General features: G+C 36.2%; 1 long non-coding RNA gene across 8 annotated transcripts in view; it reads left to right on the top strand.

Moving 5' to 3' along the window:
• Nucleotides 1-21,479, top strand: part of LOC106145272 (uncharacterized) — a 94,038-nt gene that overhangs the window by 8,298 nt on the left and 64,261 nt on the right. For 3 of the 8 annotated variants that reach the window (XR_013424941.1, XR_013424942.1, XR_005732952.2), the window contains exon 5: nucleotides 338-391. This is a non-coding gene — a long non-coding RNA (uncharacterized LOC106145272). Of the gene's footprint in view, nucleotides 1-337; nucleotides 392-2,393; nucleotides 11,050-14,144; nucleotides 14,664-19,472; nucleotides 21,079-21,479 lie in introns of those variants that run through there. The other 5 variants (XR_001230127.4, XR_013424937.1, XR_013424938.1 and 2 more) reach the window with 5 other exon arrangements.

Here is a 21,479-nt window from a genome sequence, read left to right as displayed (position 1 = left end):
AAACACATTCTCTGTATGGAAAGCTGACCAGCCATAAAAATGCATGAACTTCTGATAAATATAACATTAATCAGACCATTGTTTGTCAAGGGCTGGTGCTGAGAATGGGGAAATATCTGAAAAGGGCTTAGAGAATTTTTAGGGTGATGGAAATATTCTATGTCTTGATTGTGATGATGATATTTGTCTGTACATGTTTGTCAGAATTCATAGAACAATACAATTAATAAGGATAATTTGTTTGTATGTAAATTATGCCTCAAGCTGATGTAAAACAAAACTAAGTTATATTCTATAGAACTGAAATCAGGTAAACTATGGCTCTCCTGTATTACAGGTTTCTTTTAAATAATAGGACACCACAGAAAATAACGAAGAAATAACTGAATAAGTAAGTTAATTTATTTGTTTTGCTGTTTCTTTCTCCATATTTTCAAGTACTTTAAAAGTACTAACAGCAGGCAGTCAAGATTTTTGCTTTTCCCAATAAGAAACTATTCAGTATCTTTATAATAAAGATTTATCAGAATTCAGCTTGACTCATTTTATTCCATTAACACTTTTCTATTATTTTCTTTATTACTCACTGTTTTCCATTACATACTTCTAATCACTCATTGTCTAAGTAAAGAGTTGAATGGGGGATTCACCTTACTTTCATTTCTTAATTTAATAATTATTCTACTAATATTTTAGAATAATAGAAAACACCTCAAGTAGATTTCCTAAAAAGTAATTTGTGAATTGAACCATGGTATATTAAAATCATGTTTTAAAGCATTTAGAGAGTAACCTTGATGGAATTTTCTGATTATAAAAGTTCCTGCCAGGGCTGGGGTTGTGGCACAGAGGTAGAGAGCTCACCTAGCACATGCAAGGCACTGAGTTCTATCCTCAGCACCACATAAGAAAGCAAATGAATGAAGTGAAGGTATTGTGTCCAACTACAACTAAAAAAAATTAAAAATAAAAAGTGCTTGCAGTTGGTACTTAGTTGGTACCTAGCAAAATATTTATGAAATTTTCTTTCCCTTCTCTCCCTGCTTCTTTATTGTCCTTTCCTATTTCTTTCAGAACTATCTATACTTTCAAATCTGTTGTTTCAGCAACACAGATATGACCCTAGAATAGATTATATAATGTGAATTTGATGCCTGACAAGTTAGAGGGTGTTTTACTGGGAAAAGAGTATCAAGCCCCACATGTAGTAAAATTATTCCATTTTCAAATATTTGGTGATAAGCTTATAATTTTATGATTAGTGACCATAGACAAAGACAAAAGAGTTGTGTTATTAATGATGATTGTAATATAAAGGCACTGGGACACTAGCAGTTTCTATTGGCAGCCTGATCACTTCCCTCTTGTACTGATCCAACTTTACACTTTCTGAAACAAGTGTTCTCACACTTCAGTGTACAGAAAAATCCCCTGGGAACTTATTGAAAATGCCAGTTCCTTAACCTACTTCCAAGATTTCTAAATCAGAATGTCTATAATGAGATCAGGAAATCTGCATTTTAACAAGCTCCTCAAGGGAATGTAATATAGATGGCGCAAGATCTGCATGTTGAGAAACATTGCTAATGCTTTGTACCCAAACATTTCCTGCAAGTCGGTGTGGCCCATTGAGATTCCTGGACAAAGCATTTTAAAAATCAAGTCGCATAGTCTATGTTAACTAGTTTAACTAGTGGCAATCAACCTGTTGCTACCATTTTGAAAGTTACTGCCTCCCAGGACCATGCTCATTTGGAATGGATTAGTACTTGAAACTAGGTTTGAATGCATAAAACTGAGTTGCATAGAATTTTAGTTTTGTTTTATATATCATTTAATAGAAACATAAGAAAATATAAATAGACAAAAAGAAAAAAAACATGTCTTTCATCTCTTCCCAGCTCTTAACATTTTAATGCATATGTTAGAAAATACTTTCTTTCTTTATAAATAAACATACATCTATGTAAACAGGTAAGAAAATACATTTTGAAACAAAAATAGGGTCTTATGTTTTATGTGTTGTCTTATAATAAATATACAATGTTTTGAACTTTGCCTATCCCTTTTCAGTAAATTTCTATATAAAAAATGCCAAATCATTTCATGAATAAAGTAAATTTTGTTTAACAAAGCCATATTAAATTTAAGAAAAACCTATTTTGTCATTTACAAACAGGGCTTTCTTCAAATCTAATACCATAGATCTTTATGCATCTGTATATTTGTCTAGAATTTGCCTTAAGGGTTTTTGATATATAGTTATCTATGCTTATACTTAGGTCCACTAGCACTATAAAATTGTTTCTTTATGAAGCATAAGGGATGCTTGTGGCTATAGCTTTTGTCTCTCCCTACCCTTTTCTTCCTTTCTTCTTCTGCCTCTTTACTAGGTAAACTTCTCCAAACTCCTGCTCTTCACCCCTTGCTGGGCCAGGATCCTGCTAGGATTGTGTGGCTTCCATCCTTCCATTTCAGGCGTGCACTTGTGATCCAAATTGGACCAGATTATTCCCCCCAGACATTGCAGATTGAGCTAATTGGAGAGACTTATGCTGTGAGCTCTTGGCTGTCTTCCATAGCCTTAAGGAGAAACATGTTTGTACAAAGAGCAACTGAGATTAATATAGAGGGAAGTAGAGAAATGATAGATGATTGATAACTAGCTAGCTAGCTAGCTATAAAAACATTTGAGACTCTGGATCTACCCTAGCCTGAAAGCTAGTACTACCTCTATATTCCTTAGTCATACTGGCCAATAAATTCCTTTTTTTATAAACCTGTTGATCTTAGTTTATCTGGATCGATGTCACTTATAAACAAAGGAGTCTTGATTAATACATGTAGCAGGTAAAAAAATAAAACTAATAGAAATTCAACAGTCTTATCAACAAATTATTTTAATAGCTATAGACATTTATTTCCTATCATGTTGTCCACTATTTTAAAAGAGTTTCTGCTTTCAAACTTACATGATTTATCACTAAATAGTGAAATTTAACATAGTTAAATTTTCAAGAATACTATGCCTTAAGCAAACTATGATTAATATCAGAGGCTGAAAATTTGGATTAAGACTAAAAGTTTTAAATTTTTCACATTTAAGAACACTATTATATAATATTCTTTTAAATCCTTCTGACAGTACAATGAAAATATGGTATCAAATATAGAAGTTCAATTTACTTATAACTTTTCAAGAACACATACTATACTACTATACAGTTTGTTTTGCAGTTGCATGGTTTCAATTCATAAAAATTTTATGCAGTTTTATTTGCATCATCTTTTCTTAACACATAGTTTGGAACATACAGTAGCATGTCAAGTGAAGGATATATGATTAGCATTACTTCATAAAATGCAGGGCAAAAACACTGTTACATTTCTTCTTTTTCCTTTTTTTTTGTTTGAAAACTTATGCACCATATTATTAAGAAGTATAGGGTCTCCTCTTTAAATTTTTTGTCCTAAATTGTCCAGGAAGTTCTGGACATGACTGAGTTCAAAGGAGATCAGTCCTGGCAGAAATGTCCTTGAAGTCCGCAATAGCTCTTCATTGCCATAAGATGTCATGGAAGGAAGAATTTGCAGTGTCTTTCCACTCTCTGCTACAGGGAGGGAGACCTGACAAGATATTCATGATATCCTCTCTAGTTTATTTCCATTCCCTGAGGATCATCTACTGTTTTCCAAAACACAACCAGCCTATGAGCATTGCTGGATCCTGAGAAGTTTCTAGGAGTACTTCCAGTGCCTAAACCAGCCCTATCCAATGAATGCTTACTCTCTTCCCTTTTTTTAAAGGATTGTTGAGAGTCCTGCTATTTCTTTTAATTTGTCTTTTCTTTCTTTTTCTTCTTTTTTTTTTTTTTGGTGGACACAATGCCTTTATTTTATTTATTTATATTTATGTGGTGCTAGGATCGAACCCAGGGCCTTGCACATGCTAGGCGAGTGCTCTACCACTGTGCCACAACCCCAGCCCCTTAATTTGCCTTTTCATTACAGTTATAGATAATGTTTTTACATGTTTTATTACATTTTTATTTTTTTATTTTTATTTTATTTTTTCCATATCTTTTGGTATATTATAACTATATATCATAATAGGATTCATTATTATATATTTGTACATGAATACTATACAACAATATAATTTGGTCAATATAGTTCCCCAAAATTTCCTCCTTCTCTCTCCTCCGTCCTCCCCACTGGTCCTTTTTAGCTATTAGTCTCCCTTAATTTTTCTTTTTTCTTTTTTTAAAGGAAGCATTTTATTCATTCATTCATTTATTTATTTTTTAAAGAACTACCAATCTTTATTTTTTAATTGATTTTATTTTTTTAAATACACGACAGCAGAGTCTCCCTTAATTTTTCATGAGATCACTACCAACTACCTTTCTTTTCCCTTTTCCTCTCGATTCCATACATGAGAGAAAATGTATGACTTTCTGAGTTTAGTTTATTTCACTTAAAAGAATGGAGAGCTTCTTATTTTAATGTAATTTTAAACATCAGTTGAAAGCATAGTATGAAATTCTTCCATGTATTGTCTCCCCAGATTCACTAATAATTTATACCTTTTTTTAAGTGAACCATTTCAAAGTAGGTTGGAAACATTTTGATGTATATTTTCTAAGAACTAAGACATGCATTTATATAACAAAATAGAATTACCAAAATTAAGAAATAGCATGTCTTGCAATCCTGTTTTCTAATCCAGAGTTCACATTAGAACTTCCACACTATCTCAATCATGTTTTTTATATCTTCTTTTTCTGCTAGTTTCAGAATCACTCCAGGATCATGTATTATGTTTAGCTGTGATATTTGTTTAGTCTTCTCTATTTAGGAATAGTTCCTCAACCTTTTTTTTTTTTTCCTTCTTGAGCTTACCATTTAGAGTCTAGGCTAGGTTGATTTTTAGTTATTGTTTTTTGTTTGCTTTGTAGAAAGTCTTTCTTTTCATGTTGGTCTGATCTTTCTTATTACATTGCATTTTTGGTAGAAATGCCACAGCAGTGGTGTTTATCCTTCTTAGTGCATCAAAACAGAAGATGCATGATATCTGTTTTCCCAATTATTAGTCATGTCAACCTGAGAATTTTAGACAGTACCCCTCAAGTTTCTTAATTGTATGTTTTTTTTATTTTTACCTTGATATATAATAGGTTATTTGTGGGAAGACACTTTGAGGCTTCCTATGTGATTGCTTAGTGTTTCTCACACTGTGATTAGATGAATTCTAAGAATGAACATACCTAAAGAATAAAATTGAAGAATGTGGCATTTAAAAAATATTTATTTATTGTACTGGGGACTGAACCCAGGGGAGCTGAGTTACATCCCCCATCCTAGTCCTCTTTAAATTTTCAGACAGGATCTTGCTAAATTGCTGTGGCTGGCCTTGAACTTGTGATCCTCCTGCTTCAGCCTCCCAAGTCAATGGGATTGCAGTTTGAAGATGGCATTCTACAATTTTGCCTCAGAAATCACATAAATTTATTTCTATAGCATTATCTTTGATGAGGCAATCACAAAGGTGCAATCACATTCAAAGCAAGGGGACATACAGCCCACTGTTCCATGAGTGGAATGGCAAGATCACATTTAAGAAAACCATTATAGATTGAAAGTGCCATTACAGCTATCTGAAAAACTGTGTCTGCCACATAAGGGACACCATGTACACTGAGTCACTGACCCTTTCCTTCAGCTATGCCACTGCTCTATGTGTTCAGTCTGTTTAATTGCAGGCCTCTGTGAACCCTCTTAAGATGACAGTTTTCAGAGGAGCCCTGGTTTTAACCTCTTGTGGATTTTTTGGGACCCAATCATCTTATATGACTCTTGCTGCCGCTATGCAGTGTAGACATCTGGAAGATGAAAGATGCCACACTCCTGTGAGTCATGTTGACAAAGAAGAGAACATAGGCAAAAAGGACCCACATGTTGTCCTCTCTCTCAGAAAGTCAACCACTTATAAACAGTGGTTGACTTTCTGCCCTCTTTGTTCTCCAGTTCCCTTCGGCTACTGTGTTTATATATTGGTCCTAGAATCTGTGCACAGCTAATAATTGGCTTCTACTCATTGCCCAATGAGAATTTGGATTTTATACTATAAGATTCCTGAGGTGGTGGGAACTTTTGGAACTCTGTTTCAAACATAGAATAGAACTTTTTGTTCTACTCCTTGAATGGATTGATATGCTTCAAATTTTCTACTTGTTAGGTATATTTAGCAGCTGTGGGAATGAGGGGTTTGTGGATATAGTAATCTGCCTCAACATATTCATCTAGTATGAGTTAGCTAAAAAAATCATAATTTTATGGGAGAATATTATATGTATACACACATAAAAAAAGAACAAAATATTTGAACAGATACCTCATCAAAGAATATATTCAGATGTTAAGTAAGCATTTAAAAATATGACCAACCCAGTCATTAGGGAAATGCACATCTAAACCACAATAAGATTCCCATACACACCTATTAGAATGTCCAGGATTAAAAAGACTGACCACCTCAAGTGTCGGCAATTAGAACTCTCATACACAATTGGTGGAAATGTAAAATGGTAAAGCTACTATAGAAAATTATTTGACAGTTTCATTGAAATTTACATACATTTGTCTTATAATTAAGCCATTCCACACCTAAATATTTATCCAAGGGAAATGAGGACATATAAACATAAAAAGATCTGTACATGAATGGTCATAGGCGCTTAATTTATAATAGCCAAAAATTTTAAATGCTCACTAACACTTATTAATGGATGAATGGAAAAAAAAACATTGTGATATGTCTATACAGTGCAATATCATCCTACTTAAAAAATAATGAACAGTTGATAAGTTGAAAAAACATGAATGTATTGCTAGACATACTGTATGACTCCATTTATGTGAAATCCTAGAAAATGCAAAGTATAAGGACAGAATGCAAATCATTTGTTGCCTAGAGATGAAAGGAACAGTGGAGAGATGCTGAAGGGAAGGAAGTATTACAATTGGCCAAAAGGAAACTTGGAAATTATGGATATGTTCATTATCTTGATTGTGATGATTTTATAAGTGTGTACATAGGTCAAAACTTATCAATTGTATACTTTAAATATGTGCAGTTTGCTGCACTTGAGTTATTCCTCAAATAAATGGAAAATTAAGACTACTGTGTAGTCTAACATAGATATCTATTATACACGCTTATAATAGGAAGATTTCAATTCACAAATTGGGGGATAAAAATGAGATCATATTACTTTTTTAAGAGAGTCCATTCCATTTAATCTTTGGTCCCTTCAGGATTCCATGGGGATAAACGTGAAAATACTGGGGGTTCTTTGTCCCAAAGGGCCACAGTTACCATTTTCAGGAAACCAGGTTGTCCACTGAGGCCGCCTGCTGCTGTCTCTGCTGTTTCCATCAGTGGCCCTTCAAGATGCCAGGCGAGGAGAGATTCTGGCATCAGTCACATGCTATGTCCAGAACATAGCATGTGACTTATTTCAGTTTACATCCAAACATGCACATAGTCTATTTCCCTTAACTCCACACAGATTATTTGCTCCATATAAATAACCAAGCATACCTAGAAGAGCAATGCTGGTGAATTATAGTATAATTCTCAAGTTTAGATTTTTCAATATGAAATATTCCCATAAGAGGGTCACCACCTAAATTTCTTTCTATTAAAAACCTTATCTTGTCAGGTGCAGTGGTGCATACTTGTAATCCTAGTGGCTTGAGAAACTGAGGCAGGAAGATAGCAAGTTCAAAGCCAGCCTCAGCAACTTAACAAGGCCTAAGCAACTTAGTGAGACCCTGTCTCAGATTAAAAAAAAACAAAAAGAGCTGGGGATGTGGCTAAATGGTTAAGCACCCCAGGTTAAATGCCCAGTAACAAAACAAACAAACAAATAAACACACTTATCTTTTATTGTGATTGTTGTGGGGAGAACTATGTTTAATAAATGTATATTGTTCTCCATTGTCCTTAGAATCTTAGGTTGTACATTCTAGCACACATTTAAGATGACCTCAAATTAATCTCTGAGAACAATGTATGGTTACTAATTTTCTTTTTATAAATAATTCCATTACATATTTCAAAATGAAGGGCATCATCTAAATATAGTAATGTCTTCATTTCTAGGGAATGAAAATGCCACTAACTGTACAAAAGGTAATTCCATGGTTGGAAAAAATAATGTTAGTTTTCCTCAAAGAAACATCATAGACTCCAGGGATGGGAATTTGGAATTGTTTTTGGGATGGGTACAAGATTGGACTCTGTATCTTTAAGTAATTAGAACCCCACACGTCCATGAAGATTCCCCAGTGCCTCCCCCAACCCAGTCCTCCTTTCCCAGGGGAAGTCACTGTGAATGAGGAATTTAAGCAGCTGAGTTAGGCATGGAGGACAATTAATGCATAAGGGAAGTCCAGGGGTCAGCAGCAAAGCTCTTCAGCTCCTTAATGTTTCTAATATTGAACCAAACAAAGCAATACAGGGAGTTGATCAGGATAAGCTAGTTAATCCAGTAAATTTACTCATGCCCAGGCATGCAGCTTTTAGATGAATTCAGGTGGCAGAGAAGAATCAGAGTTTCTTTCAAGCTGTTATAGGGCTAAAGATGTTTTCCCTCTTTCTCATTAAAAAGTGCCTAAGAATGTTGGGAATATGCAAATTCTGCTGTGTGACTGAGATCTTCAAAACTGCTTTGTTAACTGTTCCAACCACTGTTTATGGCTTTGTGTAAATGGAGTCTGTCCTTCCTTGGGCACTTACCTGCTGATACATGTGCAAGAGCTGGAACCCATTGCCCACCCTTTGAATGGTGGCGATAAAAGGAATTTTCATGAATTCCCAGGCTGCCTCTGCCATGGCTGCATCTTTGATTTCCACAGATACATTTGGAGGATGATGCTAGATAGGCAGTAGAAAAGCCAAGAGAGTAATAATGGCCATCTTACAACAATGCTATCATGGTGACTGCCCTTGGCTTTTCCTCATCTGCAGCAGCTACATAGTTTTAACACTTTCAGAATGATCACGTAATCAAAGTCAGCACAATTGGTCATGGGCGATTTTGTGGGTAGCAAAATTATGTGTCCACATAGCTAGTTCCATGAACTTAAATCTTTTTATAGCAAGCATAGAATTTCTATTCAGAATTCCCCACATGCTCCCACTTTTTAGAAAGGTAATTACATGGAAGGGTAGTATTTGGCTTCTACCGAAATTACCTTTTTTGATTTCACCAAAAAGCAGAGAAATATAGATAAGGTACAAATGGAGCAATCTCTATTTAGAGGCAAACTTTACAATGGAAGGGCAATAAGGATCTGAGAAGACATAACACCCCAAATGTAAATATTTGTGATTATCTGTGTTTTGTGATTTATTACACTGACTACTAAAGTTGTGTGTAATACTTTGTATTTTATAGTGCAGAATAATTCTGTGAATTACGGTGTTGGAAAATCTGTAAAATTGAGCAAGATTCTGAATCCGGTAGGGTTTGTTGGGCTGAATGAAACTCAAATCATTACTCAAAATTGCTTAGTAAAGATATTTAGTATATTTCTAAGAGGGATTTAGAGGGTAAGTAGGCCTCAGTGTTGGTTAGTTCATTACCTCAGCAATTTTATCAGAGACCAGGTTCCTCAGATAACTTTTTCTATGACCCAGAGTCAGCCCCATTCTAAGGCTTGTATCAACTTGTGTCTAGTAGGGGAGATATAGACACAATGGGTCTAAGATTTCTCATCGGTCTCCTGGCCAGCCTGGATCACAGGTGCAGTCTGAAGTGGTAACTGTGGCCATGGAAAAGTTAGACACTCTTTGGTTTAGAGTAGACTATACTCCACCTTATGCTGAAAATGGGTTACAAGTTTAGGATTATTGATCCCTTCAAGACTTGGACTTGTCATTTGTTCCTGCCCAGAAGCCACTATTGCATCTAGCTAGTCATCTATAGCTAGAGTGACCTTCTTCTTTTACTGCAAAGTTCTATTTGTGGTTTTCTGTATTTGTCACATCAATAAAAAACCCTGAGCATCTTAGAATAATCAGAACCACCAGACCCTCCAGGTAAGGGATATAGTGGCTTCCCAGCAGCAGGAAGCTGTGTACAGCAAAGGTGAGCCTCTTACTAAAATCAAGGTAGTAAGGAAGAAGGGAATGTGGATGATGGATAGGAGAACTCAGCATCCACCACATGTAAATAAAATCCAAATCTGATAATCATTTATTAGACATGTAAAAATTCAGTCAAATCACTTAAAAAGAATGGGTTGAAAATTTCTTAAAATGATGAAGACTTCAAACCCAAGAAAGGACACTGAATAAGTGCAGTCTGTCAAAGTAGGATTAAGTTTTAGGTAAAGCATTCTAATAAATTTTCTCTTCCTATTATGCACAGTCTAGATTTACATGAATGTCTCATGTACTTCAATGATTTTAATATCTTTAATAGAACATGAATATATTTTGTTGTTTAAATGTAGATAATACCTAGAAAGCACTCATTTATGTTAGGCAGTAACTATATTCATTGATTTACTCTTCACAATAGGACCATGAAGAAGTGCTATTTTTCATATCCATTTTACACATGAGAAAATTGAGAAATGGAAAAGAAATGTTTGTATTTGAGATTTTAGGTTCTTCTCTGATCTTCATTAACCTAAGAAAAACACAGATATTAAGCCCCCAAACTGTGATTTGGTCCAAAACATTGAACATGATTCAGTGTCTTGTTCTCTTTTATAGATTTTTCAACACTATAATACACAGAATTATATTGTACTATGAAATATAAGATATTGGGGCTGGGATTGTGGCTCAAGCAGTAGCACGCTCGCCTGGCATGCGTGCGGCCCGGGTTCGATCCTCAGCACCACATACCAACAAAGATGTTGTGTCCGCCGAGAACTAAAAAATAAATATTAAAAATTCTCTCTCTCTCTCTCTCTCTCTCTCTCTCTCTCTCTCTCTCTCTCCTCACTCTCTCTTTAAAAAAGAAAAAAGAAATATAAGATATTACATGCAACTTTAGTAATTGGTGTTATGAACCACAGGGCACAAATAATCACCAGTGCTTTCCTGTGATCAAACCTAGATAATTTTATTTCCAAATCCTACTTCTTACAATTTCTTTCAGGATACTCTGGAAAAGGTAGTGGTTTAATCCAATAGCTGTTAAACTTTTTGAGTTACAGTAAAGTAAACTTAATAAAATAATCTAACGCATATATACTGAAAATAAAAAAAATCTTAGAACAGTATTATTTTTACTATGGAAGCAAGTATTGTGCTATTTCTATTCCATTCCATTCTATTCTATGTTCTATATTTATTTATTTATTTATTTTTTAAAGAGAGAGTGAGAGAGGAGGGAGAGAGAGAGAGAGAGAGAGAGAGAGAGAGAGAGAGAGAGAGAGAGAGAGAGAGAGAGAGAGAATTTTTAATATTTATTTATTTTTTTAGTTCTTGGTGGATACAACATCTTTGTTGGTATGTGGTGCTGAGGATTGAACCCGGGCCGCACGCATGCCAGGCGAGCGCACTACCGCTTGAGCCACATCCCCAGCCCTCTATGTTCTATATTTAAATATCTAGTTGTGAATCACAATATTAATTGTAGTTCAAATAATGGGTTGTAATCCATTTTAAACACTCTGGTAATATAATAGAATTGATTACAGTGATAACATTATATGCTCAATAGTTGTCTTGGTCTGTTTGGGCTGCTTTATGGTATTCACCATAAATTGGGTAGCTTATAAACAGAAATTTATTTCTTGTAATTCTGGAGGCTGGGAAGTCTAAGATCAAGATATTAGCATATTTGGTGACTGGTGAGATCCGGTTTTCTGATTCTTGTGGTGTCTTCACATGGTGAAGGGGTGAGATTCTCTCTGGAGCTTCTTTTATGAAGGCAGGAATCCCATACATTAGGACTTTACATTCACACCAAAGCAATATCATTTTCTGACCAAAGCTTCCAGTTTCAGGAAAAACAAGGAAGCAACTGGCAGAAGGGAAAATGCAAATTAATCTGAAGGTTCCAAGATAACTTTTAAGGACTTTGAGTTGTGAGCGATTAGAAAGGATGATGAACTGGGAGTCAGTAGCAATAGTTGAAAACAAATTGAAACCATATGGATGAGATCACTGGATAAGAATGTTTGAAGTGAGAAGAGAAGAACTGGGGACAGAACTGGAGCACCAAAGTTTTATCAGAGGAGGTGAAGAAGCACACTGAGAAAGGACTGTGCAGGAGTGGTGGAGAAAGAGAAGGCCATGAGGCAGCGTGTGCCAGAGGAGCTAGGAAACCAAGAGAGGTTAGCAAGATTGACAATGTTAGATGCTACAGAACAATTATATATGTAAGGTGCTGAGAAGTGTACACTGGAGCTGTGTTTATGATTCAGTTGAACAGCTGGTGGGAATCTCCATTCACCCATTACTCTAAGTTTTCTATCTGGGCTTATAACTTCTGCTGCTTTAGACTTCAAACCTGACTGTCTATGATTCTTACAGGCCTCTGGGACCTCTAATATGAATGGTTCTGCTTGAAATCCAGCCTGGGCTTAGAGAAATATGCCCTAGTGCTAAGCCCTTGCTTCTGATGGAAATTAATATATATGTAATGTCTACTGTGAGCTAGGTGGGTGTATATCTCCCCGCTCAGGGAATCTCATAACAGTTCTTCAAAAAACAAGATATTTGCCTTTATTTTATAGATAAGATGATAAGGTGAAGCAAAGTGACTTGTGCCAAGTTTCACACTTGTCATATGGTAAAGCCAGAAGAATCTGGGTTTGTCTGTCTCTGAACAGGGTTCTCCTATATGACTTACCTGACTTACCTGTCTCTTTGGCCAAAAATGGCCCATCCTGCCTTCAGCCAACTTTTCTCAGGTGTCCAAGCTTAGAGTTAATTTCTCATGCCCTATTGGTCATTGGTCTTTGAACCACAAAGTGGTTAGCCAAGTGACCAGCTATTGGGCCTGCCCAGAAATACCTCTGCAATTCTCCTTTCACCTAAATCAATCCATTTTTTTTTTTAACTAAGAAAAGTGATTCTTTACTTAGGCAAATAGTGTTAGAAACATCAACGCAAAAATAGTTAATCAAGGAATTTAGGATGTTACTACATGAAGTGTCAACTCTTTAACAAACCATTAGCACTTGTCAATCCACTTAATACTGCCAGAATGATAAAGTCCCTATGTTTGGCTCCTCTGCTCAGTGCCACTGGAGTCCCCTTGCCATATTTCCTCACCAGCCTCCAATGAGGTCCTAGCATGCTCTGGGTTAAATCCTCAAGAATTATAGCTTTAAGGATTTGTATGTTTTAATGTCAATGGTAGAAGCGAAGAAAATGATAAAGGGAAAATAATTTATGTCACGTATGTGTAATAAAAAATGTATGTCATGTGTGGAAGAGGCTGTATTAAAATCGGAAGATAATTTTTTAAGAATTAGAATCAGGTCATCACTATCTTTGAACATCATTGTTCTTATTAGTCAAATAATAAATTGGCATGAATTGGCATTCTTGCTCATCAAACACTCATTATGAATTTGGAAGATTATACTCATCTCGAAGCCTGACCACCTCTGGATGAGCTATAAAGAGCAAAAATCTCCCCTGTGAGGCTGAGTCAGATAGAGTATTTATGGGAACCTCAGGGACTAGCTATGAGCCTTCTGTGTCTTATTCTCATGGGAGTCTGCTGCAAGCCCATCAGGACAAGCATCCCAACCCATCCCCTTCTCATCTGATTAATTTTGGTCAAAGAATATTTTCCCCAAGTCCTTTTTAATAGCTAGAGCTTATTTACTGAAGTAACAGGAGCTTATGCAAAAAGAGAGTTTATTTTAATAAATTATTATTGAAAGAATTTGGAGTGGGCTGGGGATGTGGCTCAAGTGGTAAAGCGCTCGCCTGGCATGCCGCAGGGCGTTGGGTTCTATCCTCAGCACCACATATAAATGAAATAAAGATGTTGTGTCCATCAAAAATTGAAAAATAAATATTAAAAAATTCTCTCTCTCTCTCTCCCCCCCTCCCCTCCCTCCCTCCCTCCCTCTCTCTCTCTCTAAAAAAAAAAAAATAGTGAGTTTCCAGTCATAGAACCTAGGGCAAGCTACTGCAGCCCTGTTTTAGGAATACCTTGGAATCAATGACTGGACTAAGAGCCAGCCTTCTGGAGTTCTCTCTCACCAAATTCTTCTTTTTCCATCCACTTCATTCATCTCTCTTTGCAGACTGGCCTTCAGTGCTGTGGAGAAAACATGGCTACTAACAGCTCCTGGATCCACCTACAGAGAATCAGACTTCTGTGTCATTCCTCCAGTGTGTGTGAAAAGACTCACTAATTTGGGTTCAGTTCAGGGTTAAGCAACCATGGTCAGTGAAGAGGAAAAATAATATGAGCCTGGCTGTTTACAGTTACCTGAGGAAACTTGTGGAGAGGCAATTTACAGAGAAAGAGGAGTTCTTGCAAAGAGTATAAGAGCTGCCCATTATATCTCTCTAGAGCTGCATTGCCTAATATGGTAGATAAACCCAGGCCACATGTGATTTTTAAATTGTAAATGTGAACTTCTTAAAATAAAATAAAATATTGAGTTCCCTGGCTGTGTCATTTCAAGTGCTCCATAGTCACACATGGCTATTGGTGGCTGCATTGGGCAGTGCAGAACATTTCCATCATTGCAAAATTGTTGAATGGCTCTTATCTAGATTTTAGACATTTTTTGGTACTATCAGAGAAAACCCCAAGCATTCCAACTATGGATCGATCGATCGAACCAAGGGTTGAACACAGGAGCACTTAACCACTGAGCCACCTTCCCAGCCCTTTTTTAATATATTTTTTTTGAGACAGGTTTTCACTAAGTGGTTTAGGGCTTCTTTAAGTTGTGAAGGCTGACTTTGAACTTGTGATCCTCCTGCCTCAACCTCCAGAACTGATAGGATGATAGTACTATCAGAGAAAACCCCAAGCATTCCAACTATGGAAACAACAAGTTTCTTTGCTACAAGAAAGAATTTAAACCTTTCCTCTAATAATCTGGAAAGAATTTCTCTGGAGACTCCCAGAACTAGTGCTTAATTAAATCCCATTTGAACACTGAGCAAGGCCGCCTAGCCTCATTATACTTGCATTTTTAGTCTGCTTTACCTCTAAACATCAGTGATAATTAATTCAGTAATGCAGTTTATTTTTATCATGCAAGGTCACCAGGCAAATGCAATTTTTTTAGTAAACTATCTTGTATCTTGTCCAGTCCCATAAAATTCTCTGCTTCTTCTGTTGATGGTTTCCTTCCTGGTCCTACTCATTCTTGCCCTCACAAATCTTTATGATAAGCTGCTCCACAAAATTTGGTCCCCTTTCATAAGGTAGAAAAATCACTGGGGGATGGCTGGTCACCCAAAGACTGCACTCTCCAGCCCTTCCTGCATCCACATATGACTAGTTCTTATCAACGGAATGAGGAAGAGATTGACGTCACATATCAGGTGTTTTAAAAAAGCTTCTGTGTTTACCCTATTCTTTTACCCTGTCTAAATGGAAAGGTTTCTGTAGCTTAGGGGGATGGTAGTTATGCCATGGAGAAAAGCTACATCCCACAAAGAATACCTGCAAGAGACCACTAAGCTGGGTGGGAGGAAAGCCACTAAAATTTTGGGGTTACAGCATTTGTCTAGCATTTCCATGATTCCTAATAGATTTTTTTTTATTATTTTTTAAAAACCTCCTTGGACTTCTTGCTTTAAATTTCTTGCTGCGGTCCATTTCTCCTCTGGCCTCTGGATAATAGGCTGCTTCTTCTTCCATGACAGCCCAGACTCCGTGGCACTGGTAGATGGTATTGACATTTTTTAACTCCTCATTGCATCTTTTAGACCACATCACCTTTGCAATTAATACCATCCAACTTTTCTTATCCACTACTCAGTGCACAGCTTTGGCACTGATGTTATCTATCTATTTATCGATTGATCGATCGATCGAACCAAGGGTTGAACACAGGAGCACTGAGCCACCTTCCCAGCCCTTTTTTAATATATTTTTTTTGAGACAGGTTTTCACTAAGTGGTTTAGGGCTTCTCTAAGTTGTGAAGGCTGACTTTGAACTTGTGATCCTCCTGCCTCAACCTCCAGAACTGATAGGATGATAGTACTATCAGAGAAAACCCCAAGCATTCCAACTATGGAAACAACAAGTTTCTTTGCTACAAGAAAGAATTTAAACCTTTCCTCTAATAATCTGGAAAGAATTTCTCTGGAGACTCCCAGAACTAGTGCTTAATTAAATCCCATTTGAACACTGATAGGTATGCTTCATCTTGCCCAGCTGGCATTGACATTATTATTTTGTCTGCCTGTGCTTTTGGACAGATTTTGAGGATGAAAGGGAATTTCAACATCCGGTTAGTGTCTATGGCCACCATAAGAAATGTATTAAGTTCTGTGTACATTCAGTTCTCTACACCATGAAGGAAAACACTAATTCTTTCCCAGTCTGATACCTCTTATTGTCTCACTATGCCTTTCTCCACCCACCAATTGCTGCATTTATCTCATTCTTGCAGAATGTGCCGGTAGGTAAGGGAGATTCAGCAGAAGACATCAGTGCTACAAAACACATCACAGAAAAACCAAAAGCTAAATGAGATCCCAAAAGAATTTCTAATGCTTACCTATACCCAAGGTGCAATGCTCCAGTTTGTTACACCTTTAAGAAATTATATGATAATTTACTGATGATTTACTTTAGAACTTTGCAAAAAAAGCACTTTTGATTTTTTTATTTCTGAAAACAGTCTTAAAATTTAATTATCTTGAATATCTCAAATATTGCAATGTAATTTATGATCTAAAGTCAGCACATTTTTGCAGGCTGTCTAAAAAGAGCCTCTTTTTTTCCATAAAGCCTTCAAAGTTTCTTTGCCACTTATTAGATTTTCAGCTGATTCTTTCAAAGCTGACTATAACCTTGACCTGCAGACAAAAATAGCAGAACATGATTTTTTTGGAAGGTGGTAGAACTGTCTTTCTGGAGCAAAGTCTGTGATTTCTACCAGAAACAACTCTAAGAAAAGGTGCTAAACCAACACAGGTGGTTAAAGTAACTTCCCTACCACTCTTATTCCTTTCCTTTTCCTTCCTCCTTTCTTTTTCACTTTCTCCTGTTAGGTTTACTGCATTTGCCTCTAGGGGTTATTGTATCCTATGATATTGAAATCCTCCATCTGATCACAAAAATGTACAACTCAGGATAATATTTTTGAGCTGTGGTGAAACTCATTATCAGACTGACACTCTGCGTACATAGTGAAGCAACAGAGAAAAAGGACTCCAGTAAAAACATAATATATATGTATATATATACACACACACATATAATATATGCATATATACATATACTCGCATATTTATTATATATACATATAATATATATGATATATATTATATGTTATAAATATGTTACATATATAACATAATATATACATATATACATATATATGTATACACACACATGATCATTCTGACTCCTTTGAGCTCAGAGGGGGGCGACATGAGGTGGGGTGAGCAATTTAGAGTTCCCTTTTAGAAGTTGGGTCAGATTGAAGTCTGGTTGGGGAAGAACAGGTTGTAAAGTCATCTGGGGATGGTTACTTCTATGAGAGATAAACAAAAAGACATGAGTCTAAAATAAATGTTGCAGCATCTGTAACATGTCAGTGAATATCATGAAGATGATAGAAGCCAATAATCTCTCACCAGGAGGTGTGAGGGCTGAGAAGTTATCCCCATAACAAGGCTGGAGAGGACAAGGACTTTATTTGGGAAACTAAATCTTTAACATTGCCAGAGTTATCAGGGATGTAAGTACAACATTTAACTTTTAATGTCACAGATGTCCATCCCCATAAGATGTAGTTAAGCTATTTAGTGTCATCTAATTTTATAAAATATCTTTTTATTGATATAATCTGAGTCTAGTAGAGATCCCTTTATTTCTGTTACATAGGGCTAGATAATCATACTAGTGAATATTAAGCCTATCTGTATAGGTTAGGAAGATCTGTAGGCCTTAAACTAACTAAAATCTTCTGACTCTGGCAGTTTCTCTTAATACTTTTCAGGCATTCCTGCCTAAGAATCTCTCTTTTGTAGCCTCCAGTTTTACTTATTCTTGGGGGCTAATACAAGGTGTATACCTTAATCTACATTTAACTACTGTTTCTTTTTTTTCTTCTTCTTCTTTTTAATGCCCAGGAATGGCTGTGTTTTGGTTTAACTGTTTTTGCTAGGTGTTTTAAGATCAAGATGGTCAAAATTGACTTTGTTTCTATTATTAAGAGTCAGCTGAGTTCCCACAGGGGTCACTCGGGGGAACTTGAGAGCAGCTTCTTGGCTCTTCTAGTGCCATTTGCGCTAGGATGGGAAAAGGTCCCGCTGACCATGTGGCTTCCCTTGGAAGCATCAGTGATGTCTCCCTTCTCCAATGACCCTCCTCTTCACAGCAAGTACACTGATATATATTTATATCTCCACTAGGATACAACATTACCAAGTGCACAAGCCATGTGGGAAATGGCATTATGCACAGTTGGTCCTTTAAAGAACAATCAATTCCTTCTAGGCCTGGTGCAGGCATTTTAGACAGTGCCTGCCAGGGAGACTCAGCACAGCTTGGGTAGTATTAATGGTGTTTAAGAAAATCTTATCTAAAACCATGTTTGTCCTATACGGATAGTGTTGCTTTTAGCATAAATGTCCAAGACATATATATGGGACAGAAAAAAAGTTAGGGTTAATATAATTGTATTAATATAATGAATGTTGCCTTAAGAATTATTTTCTTTAAACTCCCAAATAATTGCTGATACATTCACTGAAAACAGAAGTAATGATTTATTTTAAAAGGAAAGAATATTGAATACTGACATGTAGAAATTGTTTTAACAGAAAAAATGTAGAAATTAGTACAAATAAAACTATAGAAACCATCATATTGCCTTTCAACTTTGATTTTAAAATAAACATGAAAGAGATATAAAAAAATTATATTTAGGATTATTTTACTTCTAGGTAGGTAACTGAAAGAAACAGGAATTGGACATCTCTGTGTGGGTTTTATTTCTGAAGAATGAAATCAACAAATATAAACAGTAGCTGCAAGGGCAGACAGCATACTTTCTTCTAAAATGAGGATCATATTCAGAACACCCCTAATAAGATTATGTCACCTGACAAAGCTATCTGAATACCTGAATACGGATATGTCTTCATTATACAGCCCTGTGTAATTTAGTATCATGGATAAGCAAGGTTTTTAGAAAGGGTTGAACTGAAGCCAAATCCCAAAGTGGAAATCTGTAGTCCCATCACCAGCATAATTGTCACGGATCTTTGTGTTTACAGTTACAGATGCTGTTGCTCAGTCCTGGGATTTTAAAGTGGTTTCTGGAAGAGCAGCATCAGAATCACCAGAGATGATGGTTTAAAACAAAGATTTCTGAGACGCACTCTGGGAGTGGGATGGGATTTTCACTTTTAAGCAGCTTACCTGATTGGTCCCTCTACTGACCTTTGAGGACCCCTTCTCTCTGCCTATTCAGAAAAAGCAACATTGTGTTTATGAACCCCATCACAGCTCTCCACTCAGAGGCTCTTCCCCTTTCTCCCAGCCGAGGTCACCCTTCGCCTGCTACTTCTAAGCGCTGACTTCCTGCCTGACTGCCTGCTTTCTCTGTACTGTCCTGAAACACAGTGGGGAGAGGAGCTGTGGCCTCCCTTCTGCTCAACTTCCTCTCCTTTGAGATCCAGGTTTTGATTTCCATTCACAGTTTATAAGCAAACCCCCTTTCTTAAGGCAAGGCAACTGTTGCAAATCTCAGCTTTAAACAAAAAGGAAAAAAACACCATCCACCACTATACTATACCATAGTGGGTTTTATTCAACATTTTCATTTACTGCTTCAGACAACAAAAAGGTTGGCACAGATGGGTCCCATGCCACAGAGCTTTCTCATGGTGAAATCCACTAAGCTGTGGTACCAATTTTATTTTATTTTTTCAGTTTAAAAAATGAGAACTATGGGTTTTTTAAACCATATTAAATTATTTCTTTTTCTGGAGTTTGTTTTTGTAGCATTTACGGAAATCTATTAAGAGCTTCTTTCTCAATTGTAAAAGTGAGTTAATAACATATTCCTCAAATTGATTTATCAATTTATTTGTCTTTGTGAACAGAATTACTTCAGGATAAATTTATGATGGAGAAACCTGATTTGCCAACAAAACAACCAGAATTAAAAATACTAAGAGCACTTGGATTTCAAGTCTCTACCTGTATCTTATGTGGTCTCTTAAAAATAGACATCTTAGGAGTTAGGGTTCCTAGGCTAGCCTCTGCTTATCATCTCTACTTAATATTTATAAAACTAGTCATTTCCCAAATATTTCAGCTTCATTTTCTCAATGTTTAGAAGGGAAAAGAAAATAACAATAACAATAGAATATCTATAATAAATAGACAATAATATTGCCTCCAGAAAATTATCAGAGAAATGAGAGAGGGAAGAAAGCAAATGGGAATATTAGAATTGTGAAAATGTAATGAAAAGCCAAATGTGGACCAGCAATTGTAAAGAGGGGAAAAGGTGCCAGTGAGGACAAATCACTAGACAGCACATAAATGGAAGAGAATGCAATTGTCTTCAGGTGTCCCCCCAAATCTCACCTCTGAAACATGCAAGAAAGCTTAGAGGGGAAATGACTGGATTGTGAAAGCCTTAACCTAATCAGTGCACTAATCCCCTAATAGGGATTAACTGGGCGGTAAATGTAGGTGGGTAGGGTGGGGCTGGAGGAGATGGGTCATTGGGGTACTTAGGTGAGTGGAGAGGCTCTCTGCTTCCTGATGTGATGTCCTGAGCCTCCACTTGGCCCCAAAGAATGAAATCAGTTGTCTATGGACTAAGATCTCTGAAACCATAAGCACCCAAATAAACTTTGCCTCTTCTAATCATTTTTGTCAGGTCTTTTTGTCATAACAACAGCAACAACAACAACAAAATCTGACTAAAACAGTGATCTTTTAATAAACAAATGTTTAAGTTCATTTTACAGGAGATAGGACATGAATATTGGCCACTATGATAGGGGTCATGTCAAGGCTATTAATCCATTTTAATGAAAATAAAAGTGGATTAGCTTCTATTATAATACCGGAGACCACAAAACTACAGGATAGAGATTTGTCACTAGAAGACATTTCTTCTTAGCCTCACACTCAGATTATATACACATACTTCACCCTACATTACATTTCACACACAAAAATAAATTAGGATGAAATTAATTTCTGTAATCACAATCAGACACCCTTAGAAATCTGAATCTTGGGCCAACTTACAGCAAATAGCA

The sequence above is a fragment of the Ictidomys tridecemlineatus genome, chromosome 8 (assembly GCF_052094955.1).
Source record: "Ictidomys tridecemlineatus isolate mIctTri1 chromosome 8, mIctTri1.hap1, whole genome shotgun sequence".
NCBI classification, from domain to species: Eukaryota; Metazoa; Chordata; class Mammalia; order Rodentia; family Sciuridae; genus Ictidomys; species Ictidomys tridecemlineatus.
This window is presented reverse-complemented; position numbering and strand designations above follow the sequence as displayed.